Genomic DNA, 9,451 nt, shown 5'->3' with positions numbered 1-9,451 from the left:
TGTGCTTCACAGAGCCCTCCTGCGGCTGCCCGGAGTGAGCAGAGATGGCTCCGGCCCGAGGTTGCTTGTGAAGGGGGTCCCGTTCTTGGAGGGCTGGGCTGGGGAGTGGGCTGGGGCCGGAGGCCCGTGGCTCTCGCATCTCTCTGTGCTCCCGGGGCTGAGAGGTCCCTTCTGGACCCAACCCCGGGACGAGAGGCCCCACACGGTGGTTTGGCTTTCTCTTTTCTGCCTCTGTCCCTTGGTGCCATGTCTTGACCCAAGGGAGTAGGCTTTGGCAGAAATTTCTACATGGAAAACACGACGAGGCGTTAAGGAGAAAGGGAGATGGGAGAGAGCAGAGTCATTTGAGCGGGGAATCTTTCTGTTCCAGAAAGGATTTTTTTTTTAACGTGTTGTTTTTTTGTTTGTTTGTTCAGTTTGTTTGTTTTTTGAGAGAGAGAGACAGAGCACGAGTGGGGGAGGGGCAGAGAGAGAGGGAGACACAGAATCCAAAGCAGGCTCCAGGCTCCGAGCTGTCAGCACAGAGCCCTACTCGGGGCTCGAACTCATGCACTGTGAGATCATGACTTGAGCTGAAGTCGGGTGCTTAACCGACCGAGCCACCCAGGCGCCCCTGTTCCAGAAAGGATTTTTACTCACAGGCTGCATACTCAGTATCTTGTGGGCCGCCTGACCCCAAGGCAGTCACCGGTAGACAGGCCGCTACGGCCAGGAGTCAGTCCCTCCGGGGGCAGTGGACGTGGGGCTCCCCCTGGGGGCCGCTTGGCCAGTCGTGGGGTGAGGGAGGTGCCCGAGCTCCTGGAGGCGGGAGCTGTCTCCAGCTGGGAGTACCTCTGAATGAGGCAAGGTCAGAGAGCTCCGTGGAGGGGTGTGGGGGGCGCAGGGGCTGGGGAAGGGAGGAGGGAGGCCGAGGGAGGGCTGAGCCACTTGGGGCCTGGCTGGAATCCAAACAGGGTGCTTTCCTTATTGTTTATTTTAAAATAAAAGGAAGAGCCGCAAAATAGGGCAGAGTTCTGTGCAGTCCCCCTAACGCCCGTGTCCGGCCAAATCTCATGCAATTAGCAAGAGTGAGACACAAGCACGGCTGTGACACTATGAAGGGCCCCGCAGGCCTCCCCCGGGGCTCACCCACTTTGCGGAGTCCCTTCCCGCCAGGACCGAGCTGCGTCGCGCCCATGTTCCGTCTTGCCCCTTAATCTCTGCCGTCTGCCGAGAGGTCTGTCTTTGTCTCTCTGCCTTTGGACTGTGCCGATCGGCTTTTTCACAGAATGTCCCCCAAATGGGGTCCGTCCGGTACTTTTTCACCATTAGTTGCGCCTGGGCAGGAAGACAGGAGAGCAGAGGCGGCTTTCTCACGCCCCGTCTTGGGGGGACGGGACGCCCACAGGTCCCCGTGTTGTTAACCTCGAGCCCTTCGTTAAGCTGCCGTCTGCTATGTTTCTCTACTGCAAATTTGTCTCCTGAAAAGTTATTGCAAAATATTTTCTCTTGCAAACCGTCTCTGTTTTCTCTTCGTAATTAGCCAGTGTCTTGAGGGAGATACGTTCAGGCTCTGCAGAGACACTGTTCCCCCTCAAACTTCTGTGATTTTGGGTGCCCATTGGTGAATCTTGGTGGCAGCGGGTCTGATGACGTTCTGTTCCCTCACTCCCTCCACATTTATGAACTAGGACCTTCCCGAAGGAAGCACTGTCCCTTCTCCGCGTAATCATTCAGTCGTTTATTTATGCCAGGAAGGACTCGTGAACATTAATTCCGTCGTGGGTTAAAATGCAACACGCCTTTTCTTTATCTCTTGCCCAGATTGTCCCAGCTTTTGGAGCCAAGCTGGCAGCTCCTTGGGTCTGGCTCCCACGCCCTTTCCGTGGGTTTGTGCATCATTTCGCAACATCCCAGGACGTTCCGGGCTCGGCTCCACCCCGGAGCCTGCCTCTTCCCCCAGGAGGCCAAGGGGATTCCAGAAAAGGAGGCCAAATGTGTCACTTTGGATCCTCTGCAGTACAGCTTCCAATGCCCTCTCTTCCAGCCGGTGGTGTTACTGAATCAGCAGAGAAGGTCCCTGCTCTCTGTCAGTCCCAGGGGGTGGTATTTTGCTGGATTGGGGGGTGCGCCCTTCATTTGTGTTGGCAGAAGACTGGAGAGAAAGAAGTAGGTGAAGACAGAGAATGATCTAGAAACTGATGGCCGGTGGGAGGGGTGGAGGGTGGTGGAGGGTAGCGGGGGCCAGTGGGGGCCAGTGGGGGTTGGGGGGGAGGTGGAGGGTGGTGGGGGCCAGTGGGGGCCAGTGGGGGTTGGGAGGGGAGGTGGAGGGTAGTGGGGGCCAGTGGGGGCCAGTGGGGGTTGGGGGGAGGTGGAGGGTGGTGAGGGCCAGTGGGGGCCAGTGGGGGGTGGTGGAGGGTAGCGGGGGCCAGTGGGGGCCAGTGGGGGTTGGGGGGGAGGTGGAAGGTGGTGGGGGCCAGTGGGGGCCAGTGGGGGCCAGTGGGGGTTGGGAGGGGAGGTGGAGGGTGTTGGGGCCAGTGGGGGCCAGTGGGGAGTGGTGGAGGGTAGCGGGGGCCAGTGGGGGCCAGTGGGGGTTGGGGGGGATGTCGAGGGTAGCAGGGACTGGTGGAAGCAGGAAACTGAGGCAGAGAAGACTGGCTCATGGCTGAGCCTGTCTGAGAGGGCACCGGACTGATCCTGGGCTGTGGGGGGTAGTGAGTGACCCTGGTTATACTACAAGCAAGGGACCCTGGCTGACAAAAAGGACGAATCTGCTCCCACGCTGCCTGTGAGCACCGTTCCACATCCACCTGCAGCCATGGCTGTGCCCTGCGTGGCCACTCCCTGCTGAGTTCTCCCCACTCCTCAGCGTCCAGCCGCCCCCAGAGCTGGCTCCGCCGTGACCTGAGCTCAACCTTGGACCTCAGCTACCGAGAACTCTGCATCTGGCCTGGGGAATGACCTTGACTCTGATCCCAGCCTCCTAAGATGCCCCCACCCATCACCGCTCCCCGATCCGGACGGAGCCCCTGCCCCTTGACCATAGCTAGTCTCTGACCTTGCCTCTGCCTGAAGCCTGAGCTCTTCACCTTTCTGGTGCTTTTCTTGGTGGCCAGTAAGTCCCTGTCACTGGTGAAGTCCTTGTAGGGCCTATGCCGTTTCCTAGTATATCTGTGAGCACACACCTGTGAGCTCATGTCTGCTCACTGTCCCCAGAGGGACCCCCGAGCCATTTTACCCCTTCCTGGCCTATTGGGTTTTCCTGACCACGCCAGCTCTGAAGACCCCTCCCGACACCTGCTTCCTGCCCTTCCCTCTCAGCCATGTCACTGGACCCCCACCCCACCCCACCTGCCACCCCTGGACAGGCTGGGGCCACATGGGCCCCGGGGGCTCATCTCTGTAACCGATTTCCTTCCTCCCTGCTGTGGGCTTGTGTCTGACTTTTAGTGCCGGGCTGCAAATCTTGGCAAAGGCCACCCCGTAAAAGCCACCGATGTCGCTGACGGCCTTCCTCCTCCGGGCTTCGCTGCAGAGGCAGGGAACAGGGAGGCCTGGCTGTCCAGAGGATAGAGGCTGCAGGGAGGGGAGGGAAGGGGCCCCAGTCCAGGTTTGTCTCGGGATGGCATTGAGGGCACCCTGGGTTTGGCACGTGCACCCCACCTGCCCATCCTGGGACTTGCCGCCTGGCCAGAAACCGGGCCTCCGAGTTCGCAGGGGGATGGAGTAGGCAGAGAGGTTTGCTGCTGTGAAGGGGTGACGAGCCATGGATGAGGGCGGGCAGGGGCCCAAGGTCCAGCGGCCCTTGATGGGGTGCTCTGCCCAGGGACCCACCGCTGAGGGGGGCTCCGTAGGGGTCCGGCTGGGGCGGGTCCCCAGAGGCTCGGTAGCTCCTCCCTCTCCCCTGGAGACCGCTCTGGTCCTCTCTCGACCGGGCCCCAGCGAGACTCCTCCTTCCGTCCTGCCCCAGGGACCCCCTCTCGCACAGCGGGTCTCAGCAGGGTCCCCGCCTGGCAGCACCAGCCGGGAGCGCGTCAGACACGTGCACTCTCAGACCCCACCCCAGACCTGCTGCTTCAGAGGCCCTGGGGTGGGCCGGCGCTCTGGGGACCCCCGCCGCACACTCGGGAGTGAGGGGCGCTGCCGTGGCACAGGTCAGGTCAGCTCAGTCCCCACCGGAGCCGCTGTGGGTCCCCATCACAGCAGAAACACGGCAGGGGATTTACGAGCGCTTTCCGCGGGCTGGGGATCTGCTGCGTCCCCGTGAGTCTCACGGACGGTGTACACACACGTTGTATATTTCCCTGTCGTCCAGAGGTGGAAACCGAGGGTCAGGGAGGGTCAGCGCCCTCCCAGAGGTGACCCGGCGCTCCTCCCGTCCGCCTGGGGACGCGGGCCTAGAGGGGAAGGTGCAGGTGCCCGCTGTTTGCCCCATCTGCCGAGGGCTGGTCACCCTCCCCGCTGCCCCAGCGCCGACCTTCACCCGCGTGGCTCGGCACGATGGGCTTAGGGCCGCTCTCCGTCTCCCTGCGCAGCCCGGAGAGACAGCCCCATGCCGCCTCCTCAGTGTTGCAGGCATTTAAATTGCCGTTTTATTTAAATTTATGTCCGAGGATACAGGCGGAGAAAGGGCCATTTCAAAGTCAGTTTCTGCTTTATGGCTTTGCGGGGGATCACATCAGGCAGCTGTTGGAAATATCTTGCTGCTCCCAGCACGGCAGAGGATCACGTGGGCTGCACAGGCTCACGCTGTTCCCGCGAAGAGATTCCACCACCCGACCGGGGAGCTCGTGCTTCGTACCCTGCTCCAGACTGAGCCCTGTTCCTCCATCAGGCTGAGACCTGATCCCAGCCCCAGGCTCAACCCTGATCCTAGTCCCAGACTCAGCCCTGATCCCAGCCCCAGGCTGAGCCCTGATCCCCAGCCCCAGGTTGAGCCCTGATTCCAGCCCCAGACTCAGCCCTGATCCCAGCCCCAGGCTGAACCCTGATCCTAGTCCCAGACTCAGCCCTGATCCCAGCCCCAGGCTGAGCCCTGATCCCCAGCCCCAGGTTGAGCTCTGATTCCAGCCCCAGACTCAGCTCTGATCCCAGCCCCAGGCTGAGCCCTGATCCCCAGCCCCAGGTTGAGTTCTGATTCCAGCCCCAGACTCAGCCCTGATCCCAGCCCCAGGCTGAGCCCTGATTCCCAGCCCCAGGTTGAGCGCTGATTCCAGCCCCAGACTCAGCCCTGATCCCAGCCCCAGGCTGAACCCTGATCCTAGTCCCAGACTCAGCCCTGATCCCCAGCCCCAGGCTGAGCCCTGATCCCAGCCCCAGGCTGAGCCCTGATCCTAGTCCCAGACTCAGCCCTGATCCTTACCTCAGGCTGAGCCCTGACCTCAGTCCCAGACTCAGCCTTGATTCCAGCCTCAGACTGAGCCCTGATTCCAGCCCCAGACTCAGCCCTGATCCCCAGCCAGGTTGAGTTCTGATTCCAGCCCCAGACTCAGCCCTGATCCCATCCCCCAGGCTGAGCCCTGATCCTAGTCCCAGACTCAGCCCTGATCCCCAGCACCAGGCTGAGCTCTGATCCCAGCCCCAGAAATAGCGCTGACCTGGACCACATTAACTCTTTTATGAGGTCATGCGATTGCTTACCAGGGCAGTAGCGTCGTTTGGAACTCACGCGCCTCCGTAAACATCTTTGCACTGACCTACTACGCAGAGGCACGGCTTAACCGCACCGGGCTCTGGGCAGCCGCTCTCCACAGCCGGAGAAACACCCGCCCACACGCCGTGAGCTGATGAGGCTGTGAACGGTTGGCTGCTTCTGACCTCCCTTCCTCACGCGTGGAGCGTGTCCGCGGGAGCCCCAGGAGGCCTGGCTGACACGGGGCCTCTGCACCCCTGCAGAGCCGGCTTGTGGGTGGATCACGCGTGGAGGGGCGCTTCCTGAACCCCGTGAAGGGGGCTGCTGGAGTCCGGCCGGCGCCTGGGGGGAGGAGGAGCCCGGGGCCTGGTGTCCCAAGGGCTGGGTGACCTTGGGCTCATCCAGGGCGCTGGAGCAGAAGCTCTTACCCCAGCATCTGGGAAAGGTCTACTTAGGGGGAGGTGGGGCCGGGGTAGGAAGCACGCTGGCCCAGGAGGCCTGGATTCTCCTCGGCCCCCTGGCACCAGACCTCAGGCTGCTCCAGCTGCCGGTGCCTCGGTGTCTCCATCCGTAAAGTGGGCCCAGCACGGGGCAGGGTCAGTGTTTTCCGCCCCGGATCCAGGCCTGTGCCGGGTCGGGTGAGGCGCCCTCCCTGCAGGTCCCTGACCCTGGGCCGCCCAGCGCGTACCCGGGCTGGGGGCTGTTAGAACCCATTTCCCCCGAGCTCTCTGAGCTCCCGTGTCTTTTCTCTCGTCAGCTCCAGATTCAGCTCAGTGCCCGACCAAACAGGGGCAGAGGTGAACACCGGGAAGGATGAGTGTAGACCGCAGGAGGCCGGTCAGAGGCCGCGAGCCTTGGGTGTGCTGCCCCCTCACCTACTAACAGTGTCCCCGCACCACACAGTCGAGTCCCTGCTGGTGGGAGAACAGTGAAAGCCCTGGCATCCCCCGGAGCGGGGCAGAGTGCGTTTGAAGCAGACAGCCCCCTCCACCTGCCTCCCCTGCCTCCTCCCGCCTCCCCCTGCCTCCCCCGGCCTTCCCCAGCCTCCCCCTGCTGCCCCTGCCTCCCCTGCCTCCCCCGCCTCCCCCTGCCTCTCCCTATCTTTCCCTGCCTCCCCCTGCTGGTTCCTGACTTTGGCCACAAAGAGCTGGGCTACAGAGAACCAGAGACTCAGCCGGCACCTGGGATGTCTTCAGGTGAAACCGGGAGGTTTAACAACTTGCTAAGGGAGCCCTGCCAGGGACGTGGTGGGTGGGACACGGGAAGAAGTGTCTCTGGAATGGGGACCTGCACAAGTGCTGCCTGGCCACCCTGCCTTCTGGGCGGGGCAAAGGGCAGAGATCCAGTGAGCGCCTACCGGGAACAGAGAACTCTAGTGTAGGGGACGAGACCATAATACCTGGCCTGGGTCTGAGTGTGGGGCCCCGGGGCCTTCGCCGAGGCGTGATGTCTGAGCCGAGGCCCGAGCGGAAGAAGGTGCCCCCACACACCCAGGCTGGGGCACACGCATCCAAAGGGAGGTCGAGGCAGGCCCGGGGCCACCTGCCTCGTTTCTGTTGAAAGAATTGAGAGGTCCGTGGGGCCCGGGGTGCTGGGGAATTGCCTGACAGTGGACACTGGACAGATGCCTGGGAGCAGAGTCAGCATCAGAGCTGGGAAAGTTGACGCGGACTGAGCTGAGCCCTCTGCAGAGGACGGCGGGGGGCGGGGGGACTAAGGCCAGCGGGACGTGTGGCCGAGGGGGGCGGTGAGGCTGACACGGGGGGAGGGGCAGCGGCGTGCAAGTCCTACCTGGGCATCTCCTGCAGGGGAGGCCACTGGTCACCCCGGGACTTCGGAGGCGTGGCCGAGGAGGTCCAGAGAGGCGGGCAGCTGCTGGGAGCGGAGAGTCCTTGGAATCCGGAAGCCAGATTGGAGTAGGCCGGGGAGCGAGGGGGCGGTGGGGGATGAGACAGTGGGTGCCTCCAATTCTGATTTTTTTTTTGTCATTCCACTGTTTTATGTACACAATCAGCAACGGGAACGTTCTGGAACACCAGCTTTAGTCCCTCTCAAGCCCACCGTTAGCACAAGAAGTCAAACCGTAGTGTAACGTGGCCCGGCCCCTGGTGCCGACTCAGGTGGCAAAGTCCACCTCCCGTGTGGCCCACGCCCGGGGGGACGTCTGAACCGGCGCCGGCCGCCGGCAGAAGCTGGACGGAGCCCGAGTCCGCGGGGGCGTTGGCAGCGGGCTCCGCACAATCGGGCCCGCCTCTCGCTGCAGCTCAGCGAGGAACAAGGCAGCCCACGGACGCAGCAAACACGGCCCACGAAACAGATCCCGTGGCGTCTCCGAGGCACCGGGTTCCTTGATGGTGCCGAGGGGAGGATGGGCCGTGGGGCTGAGGGGCGGGGCAGGCTCCGGGTGCGGAAGGCCCCGCTCAGGACTGGGGCTGGGCCGTGGCTGCAGTTGAGGGGCCGGGGGCCGGGGAGCACTCTGGTCCTCACGAACTCCCGCCCCCACCCCCGCGTGGAGCTGCTCGGAGGTTCACATGCACCTGCACGCACACACACGGGGCCGCGCCCGCCCACGCGCATGGGGGCACACGCGTGCCGACCCGCATGCGCGGCTGAGCCCTCGGACCCACGTCTCCCGAAGGGACAGAAGAGCCCACACCAAGTCCCTCTTTCCCAGAACCAGGGCTGAGAGACGCTGGTTCAGAGCAGAAGGCCCGGCCCAGACCCGTCTGTTCGTAACCCAGCAAGTGCCCCGCTAGCCTGTCTGGCAGTGTGGCCCTGACGGAAGACGAGACACAAAAAGGGAGGGGGCGGATTTCAATTGTCCCCGCCTGTAGGACAACCCCCACGTCCCCCCAGCCCCTTGCTGGTGCCAAACCAGGGAGGGGGAGTCTGGGGTCGGGGCGGCGCCCCACAGAGAGCCGTCTCTGGGGCCTGGCGGCCTTACACCCGTGTCTCCACCTCGGGCTCTCACCTCCGACATTGAGACAGCCGGCCCGTCCCCCTCGCGTCTTGCCTATGAAGCCCACTGACGTTGCCTTCCCCGCACAGCTCTGAGGTCCCCACTAACTGCTGGGCAGGGTAAATTTGGGATTAAAGCAGGGGTATCTGAAGGGCACATTCACACTGACATAAGGAGTGAGGGTCCCAGCGGGTGGCAACTGTCCCACCCCTGCGAGGGGCCGTGCCAGCAGGGGGCGCCCCCGTGCCACCCCGTGCATCCGCCTCATTGGGGTGAGGAAAGTCCTGGAAAGGCGGGCCTGGGGTCTTGGCTCAGAGGCCCCCCGCTGCCCGCTGCCCTGCAGCCACCTGCCGAGAGGACTCAGGGGAATGCCGCCGTGATTGCAGCCGGAGCCCCGTGGGGGGGGGGGGAACCCAACACCAACGCAGAAACAGCTTCTCATGTGAGACTGGGTCCTCCCCGTTCGCCCTCCCCGGTGTCCACGGCTCCACGACTGGGCCGGGACCGAGGGAGGGGATGGACTTCGACGCGCCTAAAGCTTCCTCCGTCCAGCCCTGGCTCCCAGGCGTGGGGACCAGGGGTTTTGAAGAGATCAGGTCTTTAGGAGAAAAAGCCCAAACCTGTCTTTTCAAGTAGTCAGTGGCTGCCGCGTGGACAGGCCTTTCTGGGACTCCGTGGAACTTGAGCCTTACGTTCTTTTGTGTTTTGTTGAGGGTCGCGTGCCAGAGACAGGTGGGCGTCGGGCTGTGTGGTGCCCTAGAAAGGGCTTCTGCACGGCTGGTTCCCTCCCCTGGGCGCTGGGCTGAGCAGGTGCAGGGGCCAGGCCGTGGACGCCCGCCTGCAGGCCCCGCCGCTCCCGCTAGGTGGCGCTGCTGCACGTC

At 63.3% G+C, this 9,451-nt stretch overlaps 1 long non-coding RNA gene across 1 annotated transcript; it reads right to left on the bottom strand.

Moving 5' to 3' along the window:
* Positions 1-415: 415 nt before the first annotated feature.
* On the bottom strand, positions 416-5,785 carry LOC147575148 (uncharacterized). The gene is made up of 2 exons (XR_015243353.1): positions 5,620-5,785; positions 416-2,134 (listed from the first exon to the last, which is right to left on the bottom strand). It is a non-coding gene; the product is annotated as an uncharacterized LOC147575148 (long non-coding RNA).
* Between the last annotated feature and the right edge of the window lie 3,666 nt (positions 5,786-9,451).

The sequence above is a fragment of the Puma concolor genome, chromosome D4 (genome assembly GCF_028749965.1).
Source record: "Puma concolor isolate L17-30 chromosome D4, mPumCon1.1.hap2, whole genome shotgun sequence".
In the NCBI taxonomy this organism is placed as follows: domain Eukaryota; kingdom Metazoa; phylum Chordata; class Mammalia; order Carnivora; family Felidae; genus Puma; species Puma concolor.
This window is presented reverse-complemented; position numbering and strand designations above follow the sequence as displayed.